Source organism: Artemia sp. Qi Xiang Cuo, chromosome 6 (genome assembly GCF_049724085.1).
Source record: "Artemia sp. Qi Xiang Cuo chromosome 6, ASM4972408v1, whole genome shotgun sequence".
Classification (NCBI taxonomy): domain Eukaryota; kingdom Metazoa; phylum Arthropoda; class Branchiopoda; order Anostraca; family Artemiidae; genus Artemia; species Artemia sp. Qi Xiang Cuo.
Window position 1 is genome coordinate 41,135,433 of NC_142799.1, and position 13,052 is coordinate 41,148,484.

General features: G+C 36.7%; 2 protein-coding genes across 3 annotated transcripts in view; one reads left to right on the plus strand and one right to left on the minus strand.

Moving 5' to 3' along the window:
• Nucleotides 1-6,684, minus strand: part of LOC148951238 (putative zinc finger protein F56D1.1) — a 90,297-nt gene extending 83,613 nt beyond the window's left edge. The window contains exon 1 of one of the 2 annotated variants that reach the window (XM_089090749.1): nt 6,633-6,684. The gene's annotated coding sequence lies outside the window, so the exon portion shown is untranslated. Of the gene's footprint in view, nt 1-1,297; nt 1,412-6,632 lie in introns of those variants that run through there. The other variant, XM_089090750.1, reaches the window with a different exon arrangement.
• A 3,016-nt stretch (nt 6,685-9,700) lies between these two features.
• Nucleotides 9,701-13,052, plus strand: part of LOC148951240 (cysteine-rich PDZ-binding protein) — a 37,781-nt gene continuing 34,429 nt past the window's right edge. The window contains exon 1 of the mRNA XM_089090754.1: nt 9,701-9,758. The gene's annotated coding sequence lies outside the window, so the exon portion shown is untranslated. The remainder of the gene's footprint in view (nt 9,759-13,052) is intronic.

Below are 13,052 nucleotides of genomic sequence, written 5' to 3' on the forward strand. Positions count from 1 at the left end.
AGGAAACCCCAGAAAACTGCATCAACAATTTAGCAGAACCCATGAGAAGTTCAACTTCTTCACCAATTGCATTGTTCCACTGTGCAACTCACTCAGCAAATCTACCATGTTGGCCAGATCAGTTGACAGCTTCATGATTGCAGTGAGGCAAGGTCTATTAAGTGTGAATGCTCAGTTATGGCACTCAAGCACCATGTGCAAACTGCCACTTGTCACCCTCTACCACCTGGGCCACTCATCCAAAGTTGCTGTTGTGCTGTGGCCTCAACTTTAAACTGTCCCAATAATGGCTGGCAACTAACAAGAGGGTTTAAATTGTGGAGCTTACACCACCTGAGCCACCTGCCCTTTTAGCCCTCAAACATGCCCAGTTGACAATACAGTTAGTGACACCCAACAAAGAAAACAAATTGTCCTGTGTTATATGTAAATAGTGATGATCCACCCATGAACTAAGAGATGAATATCAAGTCAATGTTACCTGGTGACATCTACAGGTTCTTCAACCATAGTCGCTAGAAGATGCAGTTTAAAGTAATATTTATATCTACAATTCTATTGTTATCATTCAGGCAAAACTAGATTTCATCAAAAATGCAGAAACCCAATTTAACAAAGACACAGGATTGAAAGAATAGAAGAATATATTAGGGTATTGCTCATAGAACTTTGACACCACCAAATCTTAGAAAAAGATGCTGATTATAATCATAGTTTTATGGAAGTGCATAATTTACAGAAGATGTAGAGGAGATATGATCTTGACTAAGAGGTCATTAGCCAGTGACAACCATTTATCTTATCTCTAGCTAGACACCCAGCAAAATACTAGAGGTCATTCATTGGAAGCTGTTTAAGAAGAGAGCAACATATGTACAACCAACTCCTTCTTCTCTAATAAATCATGTCCTACTGGAATTCACTGACTGATGAAACACTAATGGCCCCTATCACCAATGCCCTTAAACCTGGAGCTGATCATAACTGGCAGATGCAACAATAAAGGACAAAGTGAGATACTGCCAATTTGAGTCATTGTCATTGCTCACAAGCACCATTAAAGGATCTACCTAGTCATTGGACAATGCAATTTAAGTTAATAAACATAGACAGTAGGTTTCTAAGCTTAGGTAGGCTATAATGTAGATAGACTACTGGTTTCTTATAGTCAGGATTGGCTGATATTTAAACTTAAACAACAGTTACCTTATATCCTAGCCTATTTAAACATAATTTGGTAAATTTTCTGATTATCTCACTAATGCAATAGAATAGCTAAGAACTAGATACAGCCTACCTTTAGAATCAGAATTTTATCTTGAATCTTAATATCCTCCTGAGATCTGGTGTCCACGTCCATGGACACCCCCATAAAATATTTTTCATGCAAAGGCCTCACCTTCTAGCAAAGGTTTTGTTGTTTCAACATGCTTTTTGGACCTGAAATGCCATCAGTGATTTTTTTCAGAAAGTTTCTGCAACTTTTAGTGGTGTTTTTACAAACTAGAAAAGGGTAAAATAAGGAGGTGAAAAAAAGTAAAGGTAAGAAAAAAGAAAAAAAAGGTGGTGAGAACAAGTTCTGAGGAAAATCAGGTGTACTCTCTTGATTGTAAACAGTGCTTAGATAGTTTTAAAAGCAGTTAGTTTGATAAGTGCCATCTTTTGGAACTTGGGAAACCTCCATGTCCACCTCTGTGGAAAGGCAGTTCCAATTGAGTAAAAAGCTAGGGTTGATTTTTCATAGTTAAAATCTTGATTCTAATGGGGATAGCAGAGGCCAATGATTGTTTTATTTACTAAATTGGCAATAACCTAGCCGCCACTCACCCATAAGAAATTGCCACCCCCGTATAGTATCCCAACCAACCCCTATCCTTTCTCCCATACCCTTTTCTACCTTACGTTATACAAAACTTTTATTCCTTTTTTTTTACAAATAAAATCAACCAAAATCACAACCCATAAGTTTGCCAAAAATTTAAACTGTTTTGTGTATATTATTTTTTCATTTTTGAATATTTGGTTATTTTATTTGTTACCCTTTTTATCTTTTGATACTATGACCTATAAAATATTTTATAATTATGCCCTATATTTATCACTTTTGTATTCTGTATTTTCTGACTGTTACCTGTTGTGTTTTTGTTACAGTGGTAACTATGTGTTGTTATTGTATTTTTTTTTTTACTAAGAAATGCAAATTTGGCCCCCTAGTGGTTTGTGATAGTTCTTTTACCAATAAATATCTATCTATCTACCATTAGTTTTAAGCTTACAGAACCTGTTCCTTCATTGTAGTTTCCCTTGATGACACCCTTGGAATGCTTGATGAGAGCAACCTGGACCTCTTGGATTTAGATGATGATAAAGAATGGATAAAAAACCACTCTTTGTTGTCTTCAGACTCTGATGGTGAACCAGCTGTTGCAGCCATTCCATCATCAAGCAGTTATGCTGTTCTTCCAGATGCTGAAAGTGAAGAATCTGATGATGATGTACCCTTAGCAACCCATGCCAAAGGCTTGAAGGCTGACAAAGTAGCAGCAACCTTGTCCTGGAGGAAGTCTTGGCAGTTCAATAATCATCATGGCCTGGATGTGGGCCCTGCTCATTTCCAGGACCACAACAACTGGAGTACAGAACAATTCTTTTTGCAACATTACCGAGAGAACTTCTTCATATGTACAGCTTTTTGCATGAACTAAAACTATCAGTTGGCCCACCACAAAAGCTTGAATGTAACTCCAGACAAGCTGAAAACTTTTGTTGGCATTGTCATCCTGATGGGGAACCTCAAGTTTCCTTGGATCCACATGTACTGGTCTGAGAAGTTTAAGGTGGAAGCCATATTGCAAAACATGAGTCAAGACAGATTCTTCACAATCCAGTTGAACCTTGTTATTGATTCAGAAACCTCAGATGAAGAAAAAACAAAAATAAGCTTCGGAAGGTGCAGCCAATCCTTGACAACTTCAGGAATATCTGTCTCCAGTTGCCATGTGATAGGAACTGTTCAATTGACAAACAGATGATACCCTTCCAGGGTATGTTGACTCTCAAGCAATATGTCCCTAACAAGCCCAATCCAGTTGGATTAAAGAATTTTGTCATTGCCAGCTCCTCAGGGCTGATACTTGACTTCCAAATCTACCAGGTAGCCACCACCCTGGGAGAACAGCTGGTAGCACATTGCTTGTCAGCTGGGATTGTACTGTGCTTGTCTGAGACCCTACCAGAAGGTACATACCTCTATTTTGACCAATTCTTCTCATCTGTTAAGCTCCTCAACATGCTGGCTGAAAGAAAAACAAATGTGACCAAAACTATCATGAAGAACCATTTGAGTGCCAACAACCCAACACTTTTTACCAAAACAGAAATGAAAAAAAAAGGGCAGAAGACCTCTGTCATGTCTGTGCACTCAGATAGAAAAGTAGCCATGACCCAGTGGTATGATAACAAAGTGGTTCTCCTGTCTTCAAACTGCAAAGGCATAAAAGAGGAGACAGAGGTCAAACAGTATGACAAGCACCAGGGGTCTTACATGCAGGTCGAATGTCCACAAGTAGTCTCTAACTACAACACCTACATGGGTGGGGTCAACCTTGTGGACTGCATGGTCAGCTATTACCAGTTTGAGATGTGTAGTGAAAAATGGACTGTGCATCTGTTTCATCATTTTGTGGATGCTGCACAATGCATTTCATGAGCTGAAGGGCCATGTCCCAGAAGTTTCTGGTGACCTCAAACAGCTCATGGACCTTTGTTTCAACGTGGCCAAGTTTTTGCTCAATTCTGGAAGCTTGGATTCATGAGGTCAAGAAAATAGCAACAAAGAGCTCTTGGGTGAAACTCAGCACTGCGTTTTGAGTGTGAAAAAGAAGACCAATCCCTCCACCACATGCAAGAGCTTCACTGCATCTACCAGAATTTTGTGACTTGGCAAATGCAGCCCAGTGCAGAAGGCCTGGATACTGCAAAAGTTCAAGATGGATGTGCTTGCAGTGTAGAATCATTCTCTGCTTGACACAAGACAACAACTGCTTCAAGAAATTTCATGAAGAGTAATGTTTTGTTTTAAACATTTTGACAAATCTCTTTTAATAGACAAAACAGATTTTTACTATACTCTTAGCTCAACAGGGACCCAATGTCCACGCCTGTGGACATCCTCCAGAGGGAGAGAGGGGGGTCAACTTTTTTTTTTAGTTGTTCAATGGTTGTCAACTACAAAGAAATGAACAAAATCAGAAAAGTATTTCTATGGTCAGGTCTCAGGAGGATATAACATTCCTTTAGCATTGGAGATCAACTTTAGCCCCACCCCTCCCCTAATGTGGAAATATATACACTCAGTTGTATATATATCCTATAATCAATTTTTGGTAAATATTTGACAGTTCATATTATTGACTTATGAATAAAGTAAGCACACCACTTGAAGCCTTTTTTTATGCTCTTTCCAAATATACTAATTGTTTTTGTTAGAAATGAATTTTACCTCCACCCTATATATACCAGTTCAGGGTATATATTTGCACATTAAGGGGATGGGGGTAAAGTTTATTTCTGATACACATGAGAGGTAAGTTTAAACTGAATAAACTAATTATTTTAAGTGAATTATGCTATCTTAAATAATTTTAATAATAACCATATTGTTGCATAGCATAGATTTTTAGCTATTCATTGGCCTATAAAAACTTTTTCTATTCTAATTTGATAACAAGATATGAGGTTTTGAGGGTGAAAATCCACTTAAACTACTTTAGGCCATCTTGGAGAGGGGTTAGATTAGGATAAATAGAACTTTCAGGGATGTTTCTACAGGCTAGAATATGTCCCAGGAAGGTATTTTGAAGTACCTACCTCCACTCCTCCCTCTAGAGGGTCCTGACCTTTGATGACCTTTAAAAATCTTTGTGTTATAAAAGTGAAACCTTGCAAAACAGATCTTCTGCTTAAATGAAGTACAACAAAATTGTTTTCAGCTTCACAACTTTGTTCAATCCCAATTATAAGGTTTTAAAGATATGTATATAGGCTACATTTCTTAAATAAAAAAAAGAAAAACATTGATATGGCTTAAAATTCAGTAAATATATACCAAATCATATTATTGAGTTTCAAATAAAGTGAATATACCATTTGATGCCTTTTTTTGGTAAATATCTACCAAATCATATTATTGACTTACTCAAAAAGTGAATATACCACTTGATGCCTTTTTTTATGCTGATTAGAAACATAATGATCATTTCTATTGGAAATGAATTTCAGCCCCCCCCCCTATATATGCCAATTCAGAGTATATAGTTCTACTTTAGGAGGGGGGGGGGTGGGTAAAGTTTAAACTTACCTCTCATTTACATCAGAAACAAAATTTGCCCACCCCCCTAATGTAGAAATATATACCCTGAATTAGCATATATAGGGGGGGGGGGGCTGAAATTCATTCCCAATGGAAATGATTATTATATTAATAATCAGCATAAAAAAAAGGCATTGAGTGGTATATTCACTTTATGCATAAGTCAATAATATGATTTGGTAGATATTTACCATTTTTTTATGCTGAATACAAATATAAAAACCATTTCTATTGGAAATGAATTTTAGCCCCCCCCCCTATATATGTCAATTCAGAATATATATTTGCATATATGGGGGTGGGGCAGTCAATATATACCAAATCATATTATTGAGTTAGGACTAAAGTGAATACACCATTCTATGCCTTTTTTTAATGCTGATTACGAATATAATAAGCATGTCTATCGGAAATGAATTTCAGCCCCCCCCCTATATAGGCTATACCTAACCTAACCCAGAATGGACATCCATAGGGGGGGGGCTGAAATTCATTTCCAATAGAAATGCTTATTATATTCATAAACTGCATAAAAAAAGACAACAAACGGTGTATTCACTTTATTCCTAGCTTAATAATATGATTTGGTATATATTGACCAGTGGGGCTTAGGTTAGGTTAGGGGGGGGGGGGGGGGCTGAAAATCATTTCCGATAGAAATGATCATTATATTTGTAATCAGCATAAAAAAAGGCATCAAATTGTGTATTCACTTTAATTGAAACTCAATAATATGATTTGGTATATATTTACCTAAAATTCTACTCATATAGGCCTACCAGAAATTGCATTTTCAGTACTGAAGCCATAGAAAAAGACTGATAGGCCTAACTGAAAATTAAGGTAAAATGTTTTGTCAAAATCTCAATGGGTACAGACCTGTCATGTTGACAAATTTCAGGACCATGTAGTGGGAGAAGGAGTGAAGGTAGGTACTTTAAATTACCTTCCCAGGACATATTTTAGCCTGTTGACACATCCCTGAAAGTTTCATTTTCCTGATAACACTTGCCTTAGACTGAAAGTATCCATGATAGAGCTTGTCTATGATTTAAAACTGCTGTAACTTTAAGATCGAATGTCTAATAGCCTATTGGGATGCATTTTTGGGTCAAGTTTAAATATTTGTCCATGACTAGGTTTACTGCTGGCCATCAGTAGCCTACATATCTAAGGAAAAATAATGTTAATAAACATTGTTCAAATGTTAAAAAAGATTTAGTCTGCTGGGAAGGAACTTCAGCAGCCTGCTCATACTCACTTTATATTTGGTTTTAATAGTTCTGTTATGATTAAGATGATAATAATGGGAATTTGCTAAGCCGCGTTTTAAGGCTCAGTGGGTTCTAACACGGTTTGTTCTGGTCTAGTGCATCAAGCGTTTTCTCAAAACGGGTTCTCGAGGAAAACACGGGGTTGAAACTCCGAACCCGCTCAAACTAGACGAAAATCTAGAAACTTGAAACTAGACGAGAACAACCAGTGTTCGAACCCACTGAGCCTGAAAACGCGGCTCTAATAAAATTTAGCGGAGCACTGCCGATAGAAAAGATGATTAGCAGTTTGTAGTGTGAGTCATAAAATATTTTGTTCAAAATTTTTGAATTTTACAGATCATGAATAGGCACTATATAGCAAGCCATTGAACCAGAGTCAAATGGTCTTATCTTTTTTTTCAAATATATACAGAGACTGCAAGGAATTTAAAGAAGTTTTACTGTATTTTAGTATCCAATAAGAAAGTAAACTAGTTGTAATGGGGAAGAAAAGACGAATTGAAATAATCCAAATATATTCATAATTGCTATTTCCGTAGTAGGGATACCTCTGTGCCACGGTTTGTTGATAAAAACACAAGGGGCTCTGCCCTTTGGGGTCCTTGATGCCCTTACACTTGCTTTGTTGTGTGTTTTTTGGCCTTTGGCTTGCTTTGACTGTTAATGTGCTGGCTGCAAACTCTCTCAGATTCCTGCATATTGCAACTACCGGTTGCTTGAAAGGGCTTATCAAACCTTTTTTTTACCCTGCTTTGACATTTAGTCCTGAGCCTGCTTTTGACTTATATTGCTTGCTTAACTTATTATTGACTGAGGGTCCCCCTCTGCTTGTAGCCTATTCATTTTATTTATTTGACAATTTATTTCCTTTTTGTGATTTAATTTAACTTTGTTGTTTAAATTGTTTTAGCCCTTTGGGGTTCTATTTGTGATGACTGACAGGGGGGTTAGTAGTCCTGTCACCTCTGACGGTCTGACCCCAATAACTCTAGTGTAAGGATTTTGGGTTTAGGTATTGAAGGTCCAAAAGAGACCAGTAGGCCTAGGATGTTGATATCGGGCTGTAGAACAGTTATTGCCAAAAAACTGTTTCAATATCTCCATAATCATGAGTGCAGGGGCCATTATCGTTCAATGATGGCTCCAGATGGCTCCATTATCGTAATAGCTGTGAACCAGTCAGTAGCTGCTGTGATACTTTCTATTTCAGATATAGCAGTAAATGGCTGTAAGGTAATGTTTGTGCTTGGTCCTACCTCTAACCCTACTTTAATCAGAAACAGAAAAGGCATTGTATTTATCCCATCTGAGGAGGTCACCCATCTGGATGATTTTTTCAAGGAGCCCCAAGTTGAAGACAAAATTTAACAAGTAACATTGGCCTTTAAATATCCAAGCCCAACAATTGTCCCTTTGATTTGCACCTTTAATCAGAATGTTTTGTTCCCTCTGAAAATCTCTGTTTGGGGTGCAATGTATACAGTTAAGCAGTTTATCCCCCAGCAATTCAGTGTTTCAATTACCAAGGGTTTTGGTCACTTGGTCTCAAATTGCCACAGAGGCAGAAGATGTTTACTTTGTAGTAGACAACACACCCTTGATGAATGCCCCAAATCTAAAATAGTAAAGGAAGATCAGGTACTCAAGTGCCCTAACTGCAATGGTAACCATGCTGCTAATGTCAAGGAGTGCCCAGTATTCATAGAGAAGAAAGCAATTATAAGTTACTCTTTCACCAATAATGTCCCCATGAGGACTGCCGCTGAGGTCTTGAAGAAAGGACTTCCTAAACATAGAGAGCACATCCCCATAGTACACACAGACTCTTTTCCTCCACTGACTCCTAATCAACCTCCAGCTGAGGAACTCAACATGAGGTACATGGGCATGTTTGAAGGTGTTGCAAAGCAGATCTCTGATCTAACTCAGGTTATTACATCTATTTGTGAACTGCTTTCTAAGTTAGCACCAATATCTTTTCAAAATGCAGTCTGTAGCCTAAATAAGTCAGTGGAAAACCTAAATAGAGAAGGTTCATTCCCTTCCACAATGTCAGCAGATACCAGCAGCCCTGACCTAAATAGCCTAAATAAGTCAGTTGATAACCTAATAAGTAGCCTAAAGAAGAAAGTTGAAAACCTAAGAAGAGAAGTTTCATCCCTTCCCACAATGTCAGCAGATAATAGCAGCTCTGGCAAAGCAGAAAGGAAACGTAAAGGAAAGGAGTCTGTACCTAGCCCAGAAGCTACTAAAATAAAACCTAGGGTCAAACATAAGTTGACTTCTTCTCAGATAATTGACTCATTATCTCTCCATTGTTTCCCCTTGGGTTTGGCATGGCTGACTAAGCACAAACTCATTAAGTAGTTTGGTTAAGACTACTGGTTTGGTTCCCTAAATTCATTTTTTTTTTTTTTTCCTGCATGTTTTCTTTTTTAGAGTTGCCCTTACTTGACTATAATTTGATCTAGGTGACAGGTTACAGGTTAAATGTACTATTTATTTTCATAAGGTATTTGCATCATTATGGTTCCTGTTCATAATTGATGGCAGGTGCTGATGGGGATTAACTCCTAAAATAAGCAAGATAATTGGTAGATGTTCTATATTATTTTAATCTTGCTTGCCTTGATGCCCCTCCCATAATTTTTTGTTTTAGAGTTATCCTTTTTCTATTTTATTTGTTTTATTATCCTTATATATGTTTTCATATTTTATCTGGTTAAATTTCTATATATGGAGGTATGTAATAGGGTATAATGTACAAATGTATTATTTATTATAATTGTGTTGTATAGGTATTTTAATTGCTGTATGACTAAGCACAGTTGCATTATTTTGATTCCTGTTTTTCAATGCAGGCAGTTGCTGCAGGTGAATTATCCCCTACCAATAGCAAGATAAGTGATACATGATTAGGTTCAGTGAATATTGACCAAAGTCACACCCAAGCAAGCTAGTGATTACAGAAGGCACAGAACAGTTGAGTGATACGAACGCATATGATCTATTGGTCGAACGCGTCAAACCCCAAACAACAACAACAGCAGTTGTAATAGAACTCGATAATTTTACTGGAATTATCAAAGGCATATTAAAAGCTTAAAATAGTAATTCATGTTTGTTTATTAGGCTTTCAACCTTACGTTTTAGTCCCTGAACCGTCCATAATCATAAATCAAATCCACGTTTGCTCCTCTGATACTTAAAGTCCATTGCCCATGGAAGTAACATTTCCGTCTAAAAGTTTGATTAGTTCGTTGTGCTTGATGTGCCGAAAGCTTGTGAGATGCATATATATTTACGGCATCGGAAAACATCTTACAATGATAAGACCCAAAACACCTTCAGTGAGGCTTTAATCAGCATCTAGTACGCTACAGAAAAATCCTACGAAGGGTTTTTAAGGACCAATTGCCCCAAATAACTAACAAAATAATAATAAATAAATAACTGCAAATAGAAAACACGTGTGCATTGTTATAACCTTTATTGAAATTAATATAGTTGTTCTAAATATCAATTGTAGACGCATATTTATAGAAGAAGCAATCATCTCTAAACAAAATGACAACCAAGCCTTGAGCCAATATTGATGTATGCCTGCCCAGTTGGAGCAGGATTGTAAACTGTCGTACTTTTTAATGCACATTCTTGTTTTGTGAGGCCGTTGTACGCACAACACAAAAAATCAAAGTTTCTTGGCAAGTTTCCAATTAGTCAGGTAAAAATGTGACTTAACAAAGATAGGGCTAAGAGATGAAAAACGAGCAGAAGAAGGCTTGGTAACAGCACAGTTGGGTCCATGTCACCACAATTAAAAATTTACATTTTCATTCGTATAAAAAAAAGCGTTCATATATTTAATCATAGGCAGCGCAATAGCGCTGTCTAAGTAAAGAACGATGTTGGCACAATGTATTATTATTTTTTTGTTTTTTTTTCGTTTTCTTTTTCTTATTCCATACCAGGGCACTTCGTATCGAAGGAGTTGTCGTAGAAACTTCGAAGTGGCTCATTCGATTGGAAATTGGAGTGGCTTGTGCTCTTTTTAATAGTCAAAAGCGACTGGAGGGCAGCTAACAACCCTTCCACGCCCACCATTTTCCCAAACACATCCAATCAAAATTTTGAGATAGCCATTTTGTTCAGCTTAGTTGATTTCCAGATAGAAATTATGTTTTTGAGGAGGACACTCCCCCACAGCCCTCAGGGCAAGGGTTTTAAGTTGTGCCCTGGGGCATATAAGAACGATGTTGGCACATTGTATTATTTTTAATTTTTTTTTTCCTTTAGACCAGGGCACTTTGTATCGAAGAAGTTGCCGTAGAAACTTTGAAAAGGGCTCATTCAATTAGAAATTGGAGTGGCGTGTGTCCTTTTTAATAGTCGAAAGTGATTGGAAGGCAACTAACACCCCTTCCACGCCTACCATTTCCCGAAACACATCCAATCGAAATTTTGAGACAGCCATTTTGTTTCGGCATCGATAAATAAATGAAACCCAAAACAAACAGAAATTACAACAAATAACCAAGTCAAACTCAAAACGAGCAGAAATTAACATGAGTTGGGCTCAAAACCCCTATGCCCTCCCAAGGCCAGAACATAATTTGCGCTTTACTGAAAAAATACAAATGAATGTGTATTGTCAGTTTAATATATATATACTGGTATTCAGTAATCAAAATGTTAATATTATTTGATTTGTGAAAGTTATAAAAGTATTGAACCAAATCAAAAAATTAAGTAAGTCAAGCTAAATCAAACTAATCAAACTAAATCGAGTTGAGGGAAGTTATTTGTATAAGGGTGGTCAAAAGGGCGTAACACAGGAATAACGGAGTATATTAATTTGAAAAATTCAGGAAATGATAAGGGACATGATTAAAAAGACAATTTTTGCATGCTACAAATACTAATACAACTACCACCACTACTACTACCATTACTCTATTTACATTAATGAGAGGAAATTTAAACTAAATCGAAAGACGCCATGTGCATACAGATTGTCAAAATAGTTTATATCAAGAATTGAGTTGGATATGAAGTTGGAATTTTCAGAGAACACTGAAAGGAGAAGATCATCTCACAAAAAGGGCGATATATACACACTACTGCTAATACTACCATTATTGCTGCATTTGATACAACTACTACTTCTATTGATACTACTTGTAAGACTAATAGCCCTGAAAGAAAAATTTGACAACATACAGGTTATCAAAAGGGCATATCAGCAATGTTATAGCAACGGCTAATCGTATTAAGTTGAAACTTCTAGGACTTAATGAGAAGGATGTTCTATTAATCAAAAGACAATATGTTACTACTATTACTAGTAATATCAATACTAATACTTTGGCTACTATTACAACTATGCCCAATGGTATGAAGGTGAAATTTTCAAGGAATTTTGAGGGAGAAGGTGAACTCAATCACAACACGCCATCTGTATGCAGCTTGTCAGAAGAGTGTAATAGCAATATCTTAGGAACAGTTTGGTGTGTGAAATTGAAAATAAAAGGGCTTGTTGTGAAGGATGTTGAACTAAGCAACATAAAGTATTTTCATCACAACGCTACTGCTTCTACTCATATTACTACTACTGTGACTATTAATACTATTTCTGAAACATCTACAGCCACTAAAGCTTAGGCAACTACAGTTAAAACTGCTACTGATGCTAATTCTACTTTTATTAAAGCTAAGGATGTTAAGGTGAAACTTTTGGGATATATAGAAACCAAATAGAACTAGTTCGAAACCCGCTATGCCCACACAAGTTGTCGAGCGGACATATTGCAAATGCTTCAGGAACGGTTGACGGTATTAAACTAAAACTTTCAATTTGCGTCAAAGGGGCTGTTGAGGAAACCAAAGATGCTATGTGCATACTACTACTAATACTGCTGTAACTGTTACTCTTGTGCAAGCTAAGGGTATTAAGGTGAAGCTTTTAAGGAATATTTAGACGGATTTTGAACTGATTCAAAACAAACTATAAGCTTGTGGCGTTTCAAAAAGGTAAAATAGCAATATCGGAAGAACAAAGCATATTATTAAGTTAGATCTTTAGGGGTAAGTTGTAGGGGATTTTGAACTAGCCAGAAATCACTGTATTAGTACTACCACTACAGTTACTGTAACTAATGATACTAAGGGTAATAAGGTTAAACTTTTAGGGAAGGTTTAGGAGGAGTTTCAATTTGACAAAAAAAAATGTATGCATGCAGGCTTTCAAAAGGACATTTAAGTAATATCATAGGCAGCACCACTCTAGAATAGCTAGAAATATGACAGAAAATTTTTATAGGAGCTAATTCAACTCGAAATTAAAAGTTCAGGTGTCTTTTTTAAGAGTAAAAAGAGATCGGAGGGCTAGGTGCCCTTTTATCAAG